This window comes from Hippopotamus amphibius, chromosome 5, assembly GCF_030028045.1.
Source record: "Hippopotamus amphibius kiboko isolate mHipAmp2 chromosome 5, mHipAmp2.hap2, whole genome shotgun sequence".
NCBI classification, from domain to species: domain Eukaryota; kingdom Metazoa; phylum Chordata; class Mammalia; order Artiodactyla; family Hippopotamidae; genus Hippopotamus; species Hippopotamus amphibius.
In genome coordinates this window covers 145,440,365-145,460,920 of record NC_080190.1, presented here as the reverse complement: position 1 = coordinate 145,460,920, position 20,556 = coordinate 145,440,365, and the positions used below count along the sequence as shown (strand labels likewise).

General features: G+C 37.3%; 1 pseudogene; it reads right to left on the bottom strand.

Annotated features, from left to right (window-relative positions):
• Positions 1-2,704: 2,704 nt before the first annotated feature.
• LOC130853283 (adenylyl cyclase-associated protein 1-like) lies at positions 2,705-4,136 on the bottom strand (annotated as a pseudogene).
• Between the last annotated feature and the right edge of the window lie 16,420 nt (positions 4,137-20,556).

Below are 20,556 nucleotides of genomic sequence, written 5' to 3'. Positions count from 1 at the left end.
GGAAGGGGTGCCTCATATTATCTCAGCTCTGAGAGACTTTTAAAGATCACCTATATCCCTTTGTTCTATTTCTATATTGGTCAGGCAAAACTTTAATTTTACAGTGGCTACCCACATGGCTCACCTACAGTAACAGTGCACGTATTTGCAGACATGAACACTACTGTCAAATTAGAATGAGCTGTCTTTCTTATGGCAAATCATCCTTGGGTAAGGGGATAAAAATCTAGTCCCTATATTTGCAAAATGGAGGCCCTCTGTTCCTCAAATGTGGTGAATCCAACCTAGCATTGTTTCTAAAACCGCTAAGTGGGACTTGCCTGGTGGTGCAGTGGTTAAGAATCTGCCTGCCAGTGCAGGGTACACGGGTTTGAGCCCTGGTCCAGGAAGATCCCACATGCTGCGGAGCAACTAAGCGCATGCACCACAACTACTAAGCCCACATGCCACAACTACTGAGCCCGTGCTGTAGAGCCCACGAGCCACAACTACTAAGCCCACATGCCACAATTGCTGAGCCCGTGCTGCAGAGCCCACGAGCCACAACTACTAAGCCCACATGACACAACTGCTGAGCCCATGCTGTAGAGCCCACGAGCCACAACTACTAAGCCCACGTGCCACAATTGCTGAGCCTGTGCTGTAGAGCCCACAAGCCACAACTACTAAGCCCACATGCCACAACTACTGAGCCCGTGCTGTAGAGCTCACGAGCCACAACTACTAAGCCCGCATGCCACAACTACTGAGCCCATGCTGCAGAGCCCATGAGCCACAACTACTAAGCCCGCATGCCACAACTACTGAAGCCCATGCACCTGGAACCCACGCTCCTCAACAAGAGAAGCCTGTGCCCTGCAACGAATAGTAGCTCCCACCTGCCGCAACTAGAGAAAGCCCACATGCAGCAACGGAGACCCAATGCAGCCAAAATAAATAAATAAATTAATTAATTAAAAAAATAAAGCTGCTAAGTGAGTAGGAGTTAGAACTTTGTGGAGCTACCATGTGTTTAGCAAAACTATGTTTTTCAACCTCCTGAATATTGTACCTTTCTCCTTCCAAACAGACAGCAATAATTTTCATTATAAAATAGCCGTATTTAACAGTATAATGTATTGGTCACCATCATTAGGTCTGATCATGTAATATAATTCCTTTTCCATAGGTGACATTACCCTGTATTAGTAAAATTTTCACCTTCACGAAAATCTCCTTTACCAAAAATTAATTATAAATCAAGGCTCCCAAATTACCTTACTTATTCCCAGTGTTTTCTCTGTCCTATGATTTGTTATTTTCACAAGTAATTGAAACTGTAATATATTGTCACTTCAAACAATTATACATATATGTGTGTATAGATATATTTTGCTAATTCTTGCACTATTAAAGAAGCAAAATAAACAAGAATTTTGGTTACTTGGAAGTAAGTAATGAGAGGGAGGAAAGAAATGCCCTGGTACAAGATCAAAAATGGTTAGTTGTGTTAGATGATCTCTATAGTCCCCCCATTTGGCTTAAAATGCATCCGTATGGAAAACATGATGAAATTTGAATACAAAAAAACATATGCAATGTTTTTCAATATGAAAAAGACATTCAATGTTTTTTCTTTTTCTTTTGGTATTAATTTTATTCTATTTTCTGTATAACTTTAAGTACATAAAGGTTTATTTCCACAGGCCTCAGGAAATGGGTAGAAATCACAGGACAATCTCTCTTCCCACCAAAAAAAGTTGCAAATTTTGGTAAAGTGTTTGTCCTAGAGGAAGAACTGAAATTTACATTAGCAATGCTGTGCAAGATTTTTACACAAAACCTAAAACCAGCCTGCAGTGGAGATTTTAGTCCTCTGTTCAGGTGCCCAGACAGAAGCCAGAAGCTGTTGAGCATGACAGGGCAAAGGAGGCAATGAAGATGGGTGATGGGCACCTAGCATGGAAGGAGCAAGGGAAGCCAGATTCCTGGGAATGGTGTGGTTTTCCTTTTTTTTCCTAAGTCATCTCTGTAGGAAGGTGCTGGGCAGGGGCCCCAGAGAGAGGAAGGGTCCAAGACTCCTTTAGCTGGCCTGGGTGCAGGGCACCGCCACAGCAGCTAACACAGGACAACTTATTATCTCAGGTTCGGGCAGATGCAGGGTGGAATGCAGAAGAAAAGGAATGCTTACAGGAAATCATTTTGCTTGGAATGCTAGATGGCCAAGCTTCAGCCTTTGGTCCTATGCAACCCTTGCCTCACTTGTCAATAGTGAAATTAGTTTGTTAGAAGAACCAACTAGGATTACACCGGCTTCTGCTACCTTCATGCTCATTGTTAGAAAAAGATTAACTTGTGTGAACATTCTGATCTGTTAATTCCTGGGGACTGCTTTATTCTTCCCAAGACTATTTGTTGGTCAAATAACCCCAAAGGCTGAAAGCGAAAACACACCTGTCCTGATCTGCACTTCCTTAAGAATGGACTGGTGGTGTGGTTGAGCTGATATGGAGAAGCTGCACCTTCCTGCAGAAGATCAGTGACCTGCTATCCCACCCCAGATCTCAGCCTGAGGTATATTTCAGTGAAGGCAGGTAGCTGTGCTTCTCAAAGCAGAGAAGCAGTTTAAGAGCAGAAAGGTAGAGGAAATCTAGAAAAGAACCGTCTTGATACAGATTTATCCCACGGTGTGAGGGAGAGGGCAGAGAACCCAGTGGTACTTCGCTTATCCAGCAATTTCTGTCACTGTGGTGACCAACTTCTGCCCATTCCATACGGTCTTGAACTGCTCAGGGACTGGGAACTCATTGAAGTCACTGCCTTCTGTAGGAATGAGGACATTCATCTCAGAAGATTTGACACTGACTATCTTGCAATCCAGGGAATTCTTGCTCAGGTAAACGTGGCAGCCATCTGTCTTGTTGATGGAAATGGTTGGCACTTTACCCATTACCTGAACTTTGACATCCCTACTGTTGATTGTCTCCACAATGCCTACCACATCATCGAACACCAGGCCGAGTTTCTTACAGTTATCTACTGTAATGGAGTTAATTTTGCCCTTGATTTGCAATGTCGAGTTGACACACTTGCATATGTAAGTCACCTGTTTCAGCTCTGTGTCATCCATCACGAGGTTGGAAACATTCTCCTGATTTTCCACTCTCTACTTCTTGTCCTCCAGTTCAAGTAGAACTGGCTCCCTCTTTGTGACCGGTTTGGGGGATGGGCTGACTCCTGGTTTAGATGGTTTGGGGCCACTTCGTATTGGAGCAGTCTGAGCCTTCAAGCTAGGGTTCTTGTGGATCTTCATGTTATCAGATACATGTTTCAGGGCATGTGTGATGCTCTTCCCCTGATTAACCTGCGCAAACAGTGCTGAGCGTGAAGCAGACTCATCTGAGCCTGAACTGGTGGGAACTGGGGGCGGAGGTGGGCCTGGTTCGGGGGGAGAAGGACCCGATCCAGCAGAGGGTCCAGACGACAATCCACTCAGTTCTTTTGCCACAGGCCCCATTTTGCTCCAGGCCAGTCCAGTGGTATGGAACTCCTTAATGTAAGCCTGCAGCTCTACCCATATACTCAAGTAAGATTTGACCCAGTCCACATGCTTCTTATCCACATCTTTGTACCCCTTGAGGACTCAGTTTGTATGAAACATGGCAGCATCATTCATTTCCTTCACATAGGGACCAGGCTTGGGAGCCATAGCCACCCAACCTAGGGCCTGGATATTTTCGCTGACAGTGGACAGGTGATTGAACAACTTGCTGCCTCGGTTCTTCTTCCGAAAGGTTATCACTTCTTGGATCTTCTCGGAGATAGGTGCCAACAAATCAGAAAGGTTGTTGCCTGCTGGCTGCTGGCACTGAGAGGCTGTAACCAAGAGAGCTCGTTCCAACTTCAGACCTGTGTGGACCATCTCTGCATGTTTCTGCACACCTCCCCCAATCTCTTTACTGATCTTGAGGTACTCTGCCACAGGACCAGCCAGCAGTGAGTCAAAGCCTGGCACATATGGAGCTGTTCCTTTTGCAGCACTGTCTCCATACCCACAGTGTGTGTCAGAAGCCTGGGAGACTGCCTCAAGGCGGCCCACTGCTCTCTCCAATCTTTCTATCAGATTTTGCATGTCAGCCATAATGTACCACCTCAGAGTTCTGCCTCACCTCACGACTGCTCAATGTTTTTTCGGTATGAAAAAACCCCATGAATACAAAAAAATGAAAGAAAGAAAGGAAGGTCACAAACAAAGAAGAGACATAGAGACGGGAGTAGAATGCTGATATTATTATCATTGTCTAAAACATTTCAAGCAAAAGAGCAAAATAAAAAGAAAGAAGTTACTGGAATAGAGGTAAAAGTATCCATCAATTAATTCCCCCCCCCCAACAATTTTAATACCATTCCCTTCGTATACAATTCTTAGGACAGGGATGCATAGTGAGAGAAATCATCCTTATGAGACCCCCAGTAGAGGGCATGGTAGTGGGAAGGGGAGAAGAGGACAAGTCAGGGAGATTTTAGGAAGTAGACTAGATAGGAATTGGTGAAGAATTGGACACAGGGGGATGGTAAAGAGAGGAGTATAGAATAACTTCCAGGATACTCACTGCCTTAAGAGAATGTCTTAGAGAAAGTCAGAAGAACTCAGTGGAAATGACTGATTCATTTTTAAAAACAGATTTATTGAGATATAATTCATCTACCATAAAATTCCTACATTAAAGTGTAAAATCTATGGTTTTTTAATATATTCAGAGATATGTGCAACCATTACCACTGTCAATCTTAGACTATTTTTATCAAAAAGAAAAAAGAGACCCCTATACATTTTAACTTTCACTCCCCTAGATCCCTTTCTTTTCTCTATGGCCTGAGGTAACAATTAATCTCTCCGTCTCTATAGATTTTGACTTTCATATAAATGGAATCATATTCTGTGTGGTCTTTTCTGAGTAGCTTCTTTTACTTCGAGTAATGTTTTCAAGGTTCACCCCCACTGTAGCATGTGTCAGTACTTCATTCCTTTTTATGGCCAAATAATAGTCCATTGTGCGGATACAACACATTTTGTTTATCCATTTGTTCCTTGGTGGACATTTGGTTTGTTTCCACTTTTTGACTATTATGAATCATAATATGAATGGCTATAAACATTTCTGTACAAGTTCCTATATGTGTATAGGCTTTCATTTCTTTTGGGTGTATACCTAGAAGTCAAGAGGCTTTAAATGGTTGTATTTTTAAATAATTTTTTACCAGTTTCACAGGGGAGCAGATCAGCAGAGCTCCTCATGCTGTCATGATGGAATGACTGATTTGATTTTGGATATGAGGGGTTTGGGATGCTTATTATTTATCTAGGTGAAGAGGTTGAGCAAGCAGAAAGATATATGGAACTGGGAGTCAAGGAACAGAATTAAGTGGTATGTAGATTTGAAAGTCGACCTAGTGGTAGAAGCAACGATAGAATTTTAGAATGATAGAATGGTAGAGTAACAGAATTAGAAAAGGGTTAAGATAAAAACCTAAAATATTGTTACCATTTAAGGGATTTAGTGAAGGAATCTGGGAAGAAGTGCTTAGAGAACTAAAAGCAAACCTAAGAAAGTGTTTTCTAAGGAAGAAGGACTCAGTGAAGCATTTCAAAGAGAAAATTGTCAGAAGTACAAGAACAAGGAAGAATAAAATAAGAGCTAAGGTTTCAAAATGTAAAAACCATTACATTTTACTTATTAAAAATTTAAGATTTTCAAGTGTAAAAAATATTACAAGATTGACACGTTATTGAATCTGACAATTAGAAAGACACTGGTGAATTCTGCCGGAGTGGTTGGAGTGTGCTTGTGGGTGGTGAAACCAGATTGTAGAGGGTGGATTTACAAGGAAGTGGAGTTGAGGGGTGTAAACTGTTAGGAGTTTGATTGAGGTTGGTGTCCTAATCCTACCACTTGTCTCTGACTCTCCAAGATTCTGGCCGTTGCTGTACGTGCACAAAGACCAGGCATCAAGATGGAGATCACAGTGTAAGCTTCATTCAGGGCTCACTGGAAATGGCTGGGTTGGAAAACTCAGGGGGTCTCTGACCTCTTCCACTTGTAACCAGGTCCATAAGCCCTAGTCTGTCCTGATTTATCCCATCTAGCATAAGCTGAGGAGCTGGCTGAGGGAACAGAGCTGGCTGGGCCTACAGCGGTGGATCTTGCCTGATCTTCTCTCACTTCGGAAGTAGGAATGAGAGGAGTCTCAGGCCTTCTTTAAAAATCCATGAGAACTGCAGTGAGAAATGCAATGGAGTCAACTGCTTCTTTTTGGAACACAGCAATTACATACATAATTAATGTGGATCAAAACAAATCAGATTTGGTAATTACTAGGGAGAAGTGAGTAAGGAGAAGGTGAAGGCTAAAGTGAAGGTGTCAATGAAGAGGCAGATTCTGAAAATTCAAACAAGTGGAAATAATGAGGCCTAAGCTCCTCTTGAAGATGGGTAGGGATTTATCCATAGATAATTTGTATGTATGGAATCAGGAAACTTATGGCCTCAGTTTTCTCAGGAGAGAAGAAGTAAGGCTGTATGCTGGGAGAGAGAGTGCTGGGGTGGGCTGGTAGCTGGAGGAGGCTGGAGAACGTTATTGCCTGTGAAGTTCGACACACACACTGGAGATTGGCATGACAAGCTAAGCCTTGCTCCATGTTCCTTGGTGCCACTGACAGCATAGAATTTGGGGCTGAATAGAGCATTAGCCTTGACTAGAATAAAGCTTCAGATACTTTACATTCACTTGTATTTTTCTACTGTACCTTTGATAAGAGGTTTTCAAATACGTATGTGTTTGTGGAAAAATATACATAATGTTCAACAGTCTAATAAAACAAATAAAGACAAAGTGATTGATACTTTATAGAACTCTTCAAATTAAAGAATGTCTCCTATTTTAAAATTGTCCTTCCTACTTTTGAAAGACAAAATGTCCAACTTTAATAAAACTTGGAAAATGGGTGATTATTATTAATATTTTTGTCCTTACTTAGCAATAATTGAAAGCAAGCATATATTCATTTCTCTAATGTTGAATTTTTTTAGTCTGTAAAATCCCAAAGTCTGATCATCAGTGCTCTTAAGAATATTTTCTAAACTGTGAGTATAACTGAAGCAAATGAAGGAGAAGAATGAAATAATTACTTAGCAACTGAAATATTAGGTCCTGAATAATGAAAGGAATTAACATAAGGTAAACATCCTTCTCACAGGCACGCACACATCAAGGTTCAGATTAGGGGGCATTTAGGAATCCATAATGACAATATCTCATTGTGGAACATCGCAGGGTAACTTTCAAGTAGCTGCCATGGCAGAGACTGTAGCTTATAATATCATAGTCCATGTTGCCAAGGCAACAACACAGCAAGCAACAGAGGCTGACATTTTGAAACACACATGTGATTTCATTATTTACAAGTAATAGAGAGGAGAGCAAAGCCACTGTGGTGCCTTAGAAACATCTGTTCTAATACTGCCTACTTACTTTTAAAAAATAGTGCATTATCGCAAGTACCCACACTCATAAAGAGGCATATGCAGACTCATTCATTCATTCATTCAACAAACATTTACTGACTGAGCACCTGCTATGTGCCTAACACTGGAAATGGACAGTCTTTGCTATTTTTGCTATATGCCTAATATTTGATGTAATGAAACTGTCATGGAGATCAATGTACAAGGTCTTAATCTAAGGGGTAAAGGTAATGCTCAAACAAGGAAAAGGTTGTGATTCCTTCTCCCCCATCTGTCATCATGAACATTTGGAGAGTGATAATCTGTGCTACTATTTGTTTTCATTCTTCCCTCAAATAGCAATTCTAGTGGGTCATTTATCCTTCAAGATATTTTGTGAAAAGGAACTCCTAATTAAATAATTTTGAAAAATGCAACAGAGCATATCTTGTTCCTCCAGATTCACAGGAACATTTCTTGGTAGGGTGTCTCTATAGAACTCTATTATGCAGTATTAGTCTTCCAAGGAATGCACTTTGGGAAAAGCGATCTTAGTGTCCTTTATAAATTAAGATTATGGTGGTGGCACTGGCAATAAATGCATTAGTCATGGGCGATTGAAAGACAGAAAGCAACATACATACCATGGCATCAACAGAAGACTGAGTTCATAATTTCTGAATCCCAAAGATATTATTCAACCCTTTATTACATCTTCCTGTCAGAAACAAGCAGCAGCATTCCTGCAACATGAAAATGTTTCTCACAACGTACTTCATTTATATGTCAGTTGTGTACCTGCCTCATGAGCTTGAATTTCGTCATCTGAAAGCCAACCCTACTGGCTGTACTTAGGAGTATTTAAATAGGTGAATGTAATACTCTAATTTAAGGCAGTTATTTAGTAAAGCATAGGTGCAAATCTAAATGTGAGGTAGGATGGCAACTTACAGATTTGCAAGGGGCAAGGGAGGCATGGCTTGGCTGATGATGGATTCCCTCTTAAGTTAAGTTGGCTGTTAGCAAGAGATGTCTGCTCTGTGCCACTCCTGGCTTTAGATTTAGTGAGCAGCACCAGGGTGCTTGCATGGCACTCAGGCTCATGCCTTGTTGAGTTATTGCTTTTGAAATAAAATCTCTCTCCTTCGAACTCAGTTGAGGACATTGGAATTCTTCTGTCTGCCTTTGTCATCAGTTTTATACAGCTGGCCCTGCCCCACTGCTACCTGAGAGCACAATTTAACTTGTGAGGGGAAGAGAAATCATAGTCCTTATTTCCTACACAGGGCAAGAAGGATTAAAAGAGCCACGCAGAGCCCCTGCTGTGGAGAGGCTGCAAAGGTGTTATTAGGTGGAGACAGTGCATAATTCTGATGCTCCTTGCAGCATCAGTGAGCAAATTGTATTTGTGGGCAGGTGCTTCTGAATAGCAGCATTGCCACGGCTATGAGTGGAGGATGAGGTCTGCAGCAAGGTTTGGCTCGAAGCCTTTCTCTGAGACAGCTTGGTGCAGGCACAGATGTCCCAAGTAGTAATGCGACAGAGCAGCCTTCATGCTGAGAAACACTGTATTGTCTGACTCTTTTCAACACCCTCTGCATATGTTCTTGTATTTTTATATCCATTTAGCTCTCACACTTCACTGATCTTTTAAATTTGTAAATTAACAAAGGAGATGACTCTTTCAAGTGAACCTAAACTGAATTACCTACTTAAAAAAGAGAAGGCTGCTATCTAAAGTCATATGTGGGAAGACCACCAGTTTATCTGGGCTTCAGTTAAAATGCCAGTTGGAGATTTTTTTAAATGCACATGAATATTCTTTTCTATGATATTAGAAAGTCACTGAAATCTAGTAGTTAGGAGAAAGCAAAAAGCAAATGTTTGAGGGCCTTCTGTTTTGAAGTGAGGCATTTCCAAAGAGTTTCAGTCATTCTAGTTTCATTCCTTCCTTCTTTGCTACTCTGGATCAGATCCTTTGACATATGCTAGGATTTTACCTACAAAGGGGCAAGACTAGATTACACTACATGGCATCTGATATAACTGGGTTTGAAACCAAGCCTTTCAGTATGACAGCAATATGCAAGTTCTTAACATCTTTAAACACCGGTTTCCTCAATGATGTAATGGGGATAATAGTGGAACCTTCTAAAGTGAGAATATTCTAAACACAGAATGTTGTGAAAAACAAGCAATATATGTAACAGCTTTACATAGTGTTTGGCATAGTACATGAGAATCAAATAACATCTATTATTATTATTTTTCTCTAAAAGTGAATAATCTGTCAAGAACTTAAAAGGCTTTATTCTCATGCACGTGTATGTGTACTTGTGTGCTTGTGTCTGTATGTTTTATTTTTCAGTAGAAGGCGAAGTGTGTAAGGGAAATCATCATAACACTTCTCTGAGCTAGAATTTCTACCCCTCTGTGCCATTAGAGATGGCTTAGAATAAATGTGAATTTGGTCTTCAATAGTGTTTGGAAGTCACTAAAGTGGTATGGAAAGCAGTGGGGAAGAACTCTGGATTTATAATTTTACTTTTGCCACCAAGTTATTTTGAAATGAAAATATTCTAAACAACACAGACCTTTTAGAGGGTAATCAGGAAGTGCAAATAACCCAGAAACTTGGTGTGTAGTCATTCATATGTATTCACTCATGCATTCATTCACTCAGTATTAACAGCACACCTACCATGTTGCCTATGGGAGTCATTAGTGTAAAAAATAGATGAGTAAGAGGTAAAAATCCTTGCTCTTAAGGAACTTGCAGCCTTAGAGGACAGACAAACAAGTAAAGAAATAACATCAATGTAATATGAAAGGGATTATAATAAGCACAAATTAAGCTATTTGATTTGCAGAGCAAGTTAACATCTATCCCCTGTTCAAAGGAACTGGAGGTCTTAATTCACAAATACATAGCAACATTTTTAAAATTCTTGGATAATTTTGTTTCAACTAACTTTTTCTTATGCTTCATATATATTCTCTCTCTTGTGAATGCACAACCTGGGAAATTTCTTTAAGTTTATATTAGCTTTTCACATTTTTTCTTTTAGAACAATTTGCAGTTCAGTTTATTAAATGCCATCACACACACAGGAGAGAATACATAGAATTTAAAAGTAAAATAGCCATAATCCATTTTTTAAAAGTTATCATCAAATGTTTATTTTCTATATGGTATTAAGTAAAAGTAAGTTTTTTATTTTAATGATTTCATGTAAAAAATGGATTTGAGGCCATTGGCCCCAAACGTAGTCATATTTATTGATCTAAACAATTTAGTTTCTCTACGATAAATACCACATGATATCACTTACACGTGGAATCTAAAATATGGTACTAATGAATCTATCTACAAGACAGAAACTGACTCAGACATAGAGAACAGACCTATGGCTGCCAAGGGGGAAGAGGGAGGGGAGAGGGATGGGCTGGGAGTTTGGGGTTGGTAGATGCAAACTATTACATTTAGAATGGATAAACAAGAAGGTCCTACACTATAGCACAAGGAATTATATTCAATATCCTGTGATAAGCCATAATGGAAAAGAATATAAAAAAAGAATGTGTATATGTGCATAACTGAGTCATTTTGCTGTACAACAGAGGTTGGCACAACATTGTAAATCAACTATACTTCAATTAAAAAAAAAGCAACAATCACAAAAAAATTTTCTTCTTTCTCTTTTCTCCCTTATTTATGTCCCTCTTGTTTCCTTCATTTTTCTTCTATCCTTTCTCCTCCCTTTACACTCCTCTTTCTCTTTTTTCTTTTTTTTGTCAATTTTTACCCCAAACTTGCTTGACTAATCAAATTTATAAAAATAGCCAAGTATTTCTATTCTCTGAAACAATGAATAGTCTTACATAAAAATTAGACCTACACTTGGAAGTTTCACCCATTTATTAATTAGCTTCAAAACTAACAAACAAACAAAAAAACCCATAAACATTTTCAGACAGGAGCTGTTTCCATAAATTCTGTGCAGGAAAAGAGCCACACTTGGGTAGAAAGGACATTGGTGCCTGGGTTTACCTCTAAAACGATATTTTCTTGGTGAAGGTTCTTTACATCATGGGTTCCTACAGCTATTATTGGTAAAATGAGGGGGTACAATGACTGTCTCACAATTTTTAGTAGCAGAATTCTTTTTTTTTCTTCAAGTGAAAACTTACAAGTTATACCATTACATAAAACAGTAAAAAAAAAAGAAAAATGGGGTTAGCCAAAGTGAAGGTGAACAGTGGCGTGGGCAGACCCCTGGTGGATCTGAGGAGCCCAGGGCACCAAAGAATGTAGTTTGAAAACTTTTGAGAAAGGAAATCTCTAAAGGCCTTTCCGGTGCTAACAGCGTATGACTATAGGTACTAAATAATTCACACTGAGTTATATTTTTAAAAATACTAATGGATGCCTTCCATTTTCAAGGAGGAAATAACCAAGGTTCTCTTTCTGCTCATGATAGTTACTTCCTTTTTTAGTCAACAAAACTCAGTAACCTAGAATTAACCTTTGTGAAAATTATTCATGACCAGGAAGAAATTTAGGCATAAAATAGACTGCTATTATTAGATGAATATATGAGGGCTGTTGAAAACAATGTCAATATTTTCATACACCACGAAAAGAGACATTTAAATATAATAATCAACTTAGTAATTCTTTAACTACTTGATTACAGTATGATTTCCCTTCATACAACCTTTATTGACCTACAATGCAGTTGACTGTACTATTATTTACATTTTCAACCTGTGTATGATAATTAATATCTATACATCAGAAAAGATAAGTAGCATTAGAAACAATAAATCAATATTTGGTCTTAGTATTACTTATTTAAGGGACGTTTCACACATTTATTTTACTAACATCATATACTACTATCAATTACTGACTTTGTAAATATTTTGTTCATCTAATCACATTAAAGAGAGAGAGAATCCCACTTCGAGTTTATAATAGGATATATGTTTTCCTCTTTACATCTCTCCCATGCAATCAGAGCTGCTTCTTTTTGCAGCGGCAGCTCATTATATTGCAGGTATTAGGCATGGGAGGTGGACAACCTGGGGGATTTTCATTTCATGGAGGAGAGCCTCCCACAATATTAGCAGATGAAAAAATGATAAGTTAATGTAGGAAGGATTTCATCCTGTTGTCACTTTTGTTACAATTGTAGATGGGGTTTTTTCTTTTACCAATCACATTTCCAGAATTCTAAGTGTCAGTGTCACAATAACCTGTACTGGAGATGGTAGGAAAGGTTAAGAGTGGGGGAAGAGGGGGGTGGTGTGTGAAATGTTTTCCAAAATGGTAAGTACACTGTATCATGCCTGCCTTCTTTTTTTTTTTAACGAAATGATAGGTATTATAAGGCTTGGAAGGAACTTACATCTATCGTTGTGGGTTTTGTCTTTCTGGCAAAGTGATTCATTAGGGTAAAGAATCTTCCTTTACCTTCCTATTTTCCATATATCAACATTTTTTATACCATGTGATAAAATTTACCTCTTTTTGATTCTTAGATATCTTAGTCACCCTGGAAATATCACTCCATTTTCACACATTATTTGTTCTCAGTATTGAATATAGTGAACAAATTCTACCTTGTGTCCCAAGAGGAGCCTGAAGAAGTTGTGAAATCTGTGGTCCATTTAGTATGAGTGAGAAGAGCTAAATATTTATTATTCTCAACCAAAAATCACTTTTGGCACACATATTTTCTCATCCAGGTGGTTAACACATACAGATAATAATCAATAGTATTCAACTCATCTGTAGTTACTAATTCTTTTCACTGTCTGGAGTACTGAAGTTCAGAGGCTGCCTCCAAGACCAAGAGGAAAGAATACCATAATCAATAGCAATGTCTGCCAGAAGTACGGGAGGAAGTGGTGACATTCAATAAATCTGTCATATTTGCATGATTAGGAAATGTTGTTTAACATGTTAATTTCTTTAGTTATTTGAGAGTGCTTAGGCATCTTATTTTGCTCAAAGTTCATCAGGATGCAGTTTTGCTCAAAATTTGCCATTATTTTGACTCTACTATACAGTTTGGGTAAGTGCTGATCTCTGAATTATTTGTCAGGTAACAGTGATTTCTTTCATGCTTCAATAAGCTGGCATCTGAGCAGATTTTTGTGCATTTTTAACAACCCCAAATTGCTATTTTAAAAAATTTCTAGCATCTTAGATATTATATCTTTGGCATTGGGCATTGATGAAAAACTAATACATGAAGCAGCCTCATTGAATACATGTATAATTTTTATTGTAACTGTTATTAAGAACCCTGTTCATTACATTTTCAATGTCTCATCTATAAAAAAAAATGTTGATACAGTTTCCCCTGGAGCCCAGCATGTGGAACACATTTACATCTACTGTCCAATTGGTTTGCTCCCAACCACTAAATACTAAGAGTTACATTTCCATTTTTGCCCTGGCTGCTAGGAAACCTAGATATAAATATTTTATTCAATTGCTGCAATTTTTTCCAAACTTAGAAACTTGATGTAAATGTTTTCTCATTTACAATGCAGTTTTGCCTTTTTTTGATTGTATTAATGCTTTTTGGTTTATTACCCTATTCCATTATCAAAAACTGTCTCAAATTCTATTTTGGATAAATTTTAAGGTAAGGTAAATAATCTATACCTTTTTCATCATATTCATACCCTTTCTTTTTCCAGCTTTTCAGTTTTTCCATTTATGCTTTTGTGTGAGCCTGAGATGCTCTTGAAAGCAGAAACTGATATAAGGGCTTTCATACAGATGGTTATTAGGGAAACGAGATGAAAGAAAAGGAAGGAGGGACAAGAGAGAGTGAAACAGAAAAGGAGGGGGAGCCAATCCTCTGGTAATATGCCGCACTGATTTCTGTGATGGACAACTAAAGCTGTATCCAGCCGAGACCTTCTGATGTGTCATAGAGAATACACATCAGAATGTCTTCTTTTGTGAGAGAAAAGATCAGATTCCTTCTACCATCAGTCAAAATGTGCCTCCTAGAGAGTTAATAAGTGCTCACATCCATCCCATGATACTGCATCCAAGAATCCCCAAGCCAAAAATGACAGATATATCGTGCTGTCAGGTTACACCTGTGAAAAACTCATTGCTGCAGCAGTGCTCAGAAAAAAAGTAAGCCAAATGGATATGAATGAAGCAAGGGACAAGAGCTGTCCTCTATACTTTTCAACTTGGTGAGAAACCCCTGGGGGCATCGCCTGAGTTTTCCTTTTCACTAAGACCTGACCCCACTGTCTGCTGCAGTTGTTACTAGGACAGCATATACTGCATCCCTTCCTTAGTGGAGAGAGAACTGTGCCAAACCATTTTATTTATTGAGCAGGTCTTTTTTTTCCTTTTGGAAGAAATTGATTTAATGAAAGATTATATAATCAAGGAGTCCTAAAGGATGTCCCAGAGGTGGAGATTGGAATTTCCTCAGTGGTTTTACGGAGATTTCTGAGGTGGTGAAAAACGAATCTTTTTCTCACCTGACATCTGTCAGATACACCTGGAGTCTGTGTGACTAGGAATTAGTTTGTAACAGACTTTCATTTATAGGAGCTGCCAATAAAGTAGAAAGGAGAATGCAAAATCTTTGTTATTGTTTACTCTATTTTCTGTTGCTTGTTTTTGCCTCCTTCCCAACCCTCAATCTCCAGTAATTAGCCCCCTTTCTCACACTGAAGAGCCCCTACCAAATACCAAAAAATAGCATGAAGGTATATTTTACTCTCTTTCTCTCAGTTGTCACAGAACAATTTGATATTTCCACTGGTAAATAGATTTTAGATCTGCTGTCAGCCATGGGATCAGTTTACTGGATCCTTCATAGGATGTAGAAACATATGACAATAATTTCTGCTCCTGGTGGAGAAAACTCTGATAGGTGTTCAAAGATGGAAAGCTGGAGGTCATTGCCTAGACAGTAGCATTTAGTGTTTAGAGGCAAAGTCTACAGGTTGCTGATCTGGCTCCAACACATACTGGCTGTGCGGCCTTTGGAAAATTTACTTATCCTCTCTAGGCCTCAGTTTCCTCACTCAGTAAAAGATATAAAAGTCATATACACTGTTGTGAGGATCAAATGAGGTTGTTTATGAAAATTGCTTAATATAGTGCCGTGCACAGAGAAAGTGATTAACAGTGCTAGCCAGCAGTATACCACCATAGTAAGAAAATGGAGAAGATAGAGCTAGAGACCCATGGGATCTGGAAGTGAAGAAAATTAAGATGTGGTGGATTCTGTGACAAACACAAATCAACAAATAGGAGAAATCACATAATCTTGCAGCCCAACCAACTCATTGTCCCCATAGTCATAGCCTTTCATGAGGCCTGGCTTCTCCTCTTAATGGCTGTACCAACTCTCTTAGTTCCAATAGCTAGAACATCCCAGCAGCCTCAAAGGAATTTCTCTCATTAATTCGGTTCTTCTTTTTACCTACTTTAGTTCTTCCAGATGCCATCTAATACAGATGGACTAAAAGATGTTGCTGCAGCAAAGGCAATGCAAAACAGATACTCAACACACCATGTCAATGCAAATCAAATTTCTGATTTCTCCAATAGCACAGGAGAAATGGCTTACCAGAGTTTAGAAACCAAGAAGAGGGAAAATATTATGTTGATCTCAATAATTAAAAGCCATTAGGTAAATACTCACTGACCAGAGATTTTCACTTCATCCACTTTAGAACTGATTTTTTGTTCAATAACCTTAGTCTCCAAGTCCATAAAAATGCATCACCTTTAGTTTGGAAAACTATTTAAAAGATTGTTTTAAAAAGTATATAAAACTACTTAGATTGTATATAAACTAAACTCAAAGTAGACGAGGTCATCTCCTGTGCAACTGTCAGTGTTTGAGAACAGCTGCTAAACAAGTGGAAAGTCATGCTTTTGCAGAGGATGGGGTTTTAAACCAGTGTTAATTTCTGCCTAGCTTAATATTGTATTTTAAATTAAATCTCTTTTCAATCTAGCTAATTCTCTGTTCTGTGGGTGTAGAGCCACGCTGTCATAATTGTTAAGGAGAAATGGAAATAGATACTATTCCATGTTTCATCATATTCTTGGGTATGATATGATATTATTTTCTATTGTTGATTTAAGAGGACTCCTTTTTGACTAAATATCAAGGATACAGACAAAAGAACTGATAATCTTCTCTGAAAATGTAGTAGAATGCCTTATATTCTCTAAAGCATTATTATTTTTCTTTCCACATAGGATTAAGCTGTGGGGTAAGCTAAAATTGAACTTTACATATCATCAAGTACTGTACTCGGGTAACCATTGAATCAAAGATTTCAGATGTCAACATTATTTGGCTTATGTTAAGATCAAGTAGACATAAATTAATTTCAGGAAAAAAAAATACCTGGTTAGCAGGGGAGTTTGACTGTGATGAGACTGTCAAATGGCAATTCCTCCTTGGAGGTAGAAATTTAAGATCAGAAGTGTTTCCCACATTGAGGGATGTGTGCCACAGGCAGTTCACAGACTCAGAGCTAAAATGCATTGACTCTGTTAAAAAAATTATGCATTTTAAATTATTTTTTAATTCTTCTGATTATGTTCGTGAAATAGCCTCAGTTTGATGCTGTCTTTTCTTTCCAACATTTACTAATTTCCTTTCTTAACATATGAGGAGCAGGACTTGGGCTTATTGCTTTTTGTAGGCAAGAACACCAATAACAACACAAAAATAATAGCTACTGATTTTTAGAGCTCTACATACCAGATACACTTATAAGAACTTCACATATGTAATCCCATTCACATACGTAAACCCACAGAGAAGTTTGATGTTATCTATACAGAAAAGTGCATAAGTCATATGTTTAGAGTGATGATTTTTAAAAAACCGAACTCATCCTTTTAACCTACACCCTAGTCAAGAAACAGAATGTAACAAGCACCTCTTTGTGTCATCTTTCATTCCTGCTTACTCAAGGATAATTGTATTCTGACTTCTAATGGCTCAGATTAATTTTGCCTGTTAAGGTACTGTATAAAATAGACACATCTGTATGTACTGCTTGTGCTAAATATTGTGTTTGTGAGATTCATCTATAACACTGTTTGGAATTATAAATTATTTATTTTCATTGCTGAATGGTATTCTATTGTGTAAAGATATTACCATTCATTTATCCATTCCATTATCATTCATTACATTGTCCATTTGTACAGTTTCCAATTTGGGGCTACAAAGAATAGTGCTGCTATGAATATTCTAGTATATGTCTTTTGATAAATACATAAGCATATTTCTATTGTGTATATGCTTACCAGTGGAATTGTTGAGTCATAGGTATGTCTACAATCAACTTTAGTCAAAGAGTTTTCCAAAGTGGTTATATTGATTTATATTTGCACTACAATTTGTGAGTATTCCAGTTATTCCACATCCTCTTCGATATGTGCTACTTTTCAGCTTTTTCATTTTAGCCATTCCAAAAGAGCCAAAGAAACATATCACATACTCTAGACTGAGCTTCTAGGAATTTAGTCATCCTGAAGAACAGGATTGCCTAGTGAGCTTTGACTTTGTTATGACCCATACCAACAAAATGGATACACTTTCTCTATTTCTCTTTTCTTTTCTCAACTTTTAAAAAATTGTGAAATATAGCAAAGCATATATAGAGAAAAGGTGTAAAGCTTAATAAATAATTACAGAGTGAACATTATTCAGCAGCATCCAGGTTAAGAAAGAGAACATTGCCTTCAGCTCCCAGAAGACTCTGTCTGTCTCTTCTGATCTTAAATTTCTACCTCCAAGGAGTAATTGCCACCCTTACTTTTGTGATGACAATTCTGTAACAATTTCTTTATATTTCTTAATAGTTCTATCACATACCTGTAAATGTTAGTTTACTTTTTATTTTTCGGTTTTGAAGAAAATCAAGCTGATGTATTATTTTATTTCATGCTTCTCTGTGAGGTTCTTACATGTTGCATGTAGCATAGTTCATTGCTTTATGGTACCCCATTGCATAAATAAACCAAAAATTATTTATCCATTCTATCATTAAAGGACTTTTGGCTTTTTGCCCGTTGTTAGCCATCCTAAGCAATGCTATGAAAATTCATATGTGTTCTTTGTACATGTGGTTAGGTTTATGGTACACATCTCTCCTCTTACCACTTTTAATAGATAATGCTTAAATATTTTCAGAAGTGGCTATTTTAAACTATTTTAAACTATTACTGGAAGTTTACAATAATAGATATTGTTCTAAATTCTTACCCACACTTATAAGTAGACTTTACACGACCTGATCATTATATCATAATATTTCATTTTGGTTTTTAATTTGTATTTCCCTGATGTTGGGGGAAGTTGAACACCTTTGCATGTTTATTTGTTCTTTGGATTTCCTTCTTTGTGAGAGGCCTGTTCAAGTCTTTCGCCCATTTTTCTATTGGGTAGTCTGTCTTTCAGAAACATTTTATATATTCTATTAATTTTGTGCCATGCAATTATATTACAAATGTGTCATCTTCCATTGTTTCAATTTTCATTTCCTTTGTAGCTTATGAAGTTCAACATCTTTTTCTGTTTATTAAGCATTTGGACATTCTCTTTTGAGAAGAGTTCGTCTTTTTGTACAGTTTTCTATTGGAGTTGTGTAATTCACAAGAGATTATTGATATGAAGGATTTTTTAAAAATATATCATGGGTATAGGTTCTTTATCAGGTAAATATATTATAAATATGTTTTTCTGCCCACGAGTTACTTTTAGGCACTATTATCATTATTGTGATGAACATAAATTCTTAATAAAATTACATTTTAATTTTTTAAAAAATAATGGTTTGCGGTTTTTGTTTTCTGCCTAAGAAATCTTTGTTTATGCCTAAGTCATGAAGATGGTTTCCTGTAAGCTTTGTTTTCTCTTTCACATTTATATCTTCAATTCACTTGGAATTGATTTTTTTTTTTTTTGTATAGTGGTCAAGAAATAAGGGTCAAGGTCCATATTTTTTCCACATAGATATGGAATTGATGCAGTACTGTTGAATAAGAACTGCACTGTACTGCCATCTTCATTGTATTTCAGGTGAATGAATACACATGGCACTGAATATATCCATATCTGGCACTGTATTTTGTCTCATTGATCAGTTTGTCTATCATTGTCCCAATATATCAATATCTTGATTCATATAGCTTTCTAATGGTCAGTGAAATGCTTTCAAAATTGTTCTGTTTCTTCAAAATTGCCTTGGCTATTTTCCATATAAATTGCCTTGTACTTCATACAAAATTAAAATCGGGTTATACATTTTCTTAAAAGAAAAAAATCTGCAGAGAGTTTGATTAGGAAAACATAATATCTTTAGATCAGTTTGAAGAGACTTGACACCTTTATTTCATTTAATTTTCACTAAAGTCCTCTGAGATAGGAATTATTACTATCCACATTTTATCAATGAGATAACTGATGAAAAGGTCTCTTGAGAAGCTTATCAGAGTGCCCAGAGAAGAACATAGGTAAAATTTAATGTGTTTTATTTATATAATATTTAATTTTATAATTACTTTATACTTATGACCTAGATTAAAAGTTTCCAAATAAATAGTAATGGCAAGTTTATATTTGAAATTAAAACTGAGGTTATTTAATGAAACCCTTAAACACATAGTTCAGGTGCAAGGCAGATAGTAGAAATTGAGAAATTTGTAAATGAAAGGTTGACTGTGTTTCAGGAATCTCTGACCACTTGACTTTCAATTGCTTTCTTGGTAGTTACTAAATTAATGCTGAGCTGGTTTGAAACAATAGCTAACCAAAGATATCTAGTTCATGTCATTGACATTGATGGAGGTAGTTTTCCTGATTTTACTGCTGCTAGCTGGATGGCACATAACTCTAAAACCATTAGCTACACCAAAATATTTAGGAAATAAGAAGGGAAACTAGGACACAGCCCCATTTCAAACTGTTTAGAATTGATACCTCATCCATCAAAAAGCTATTTTCAACCATTCTCATTCTGGTAATAATATTAATTTTTGAAAAGCA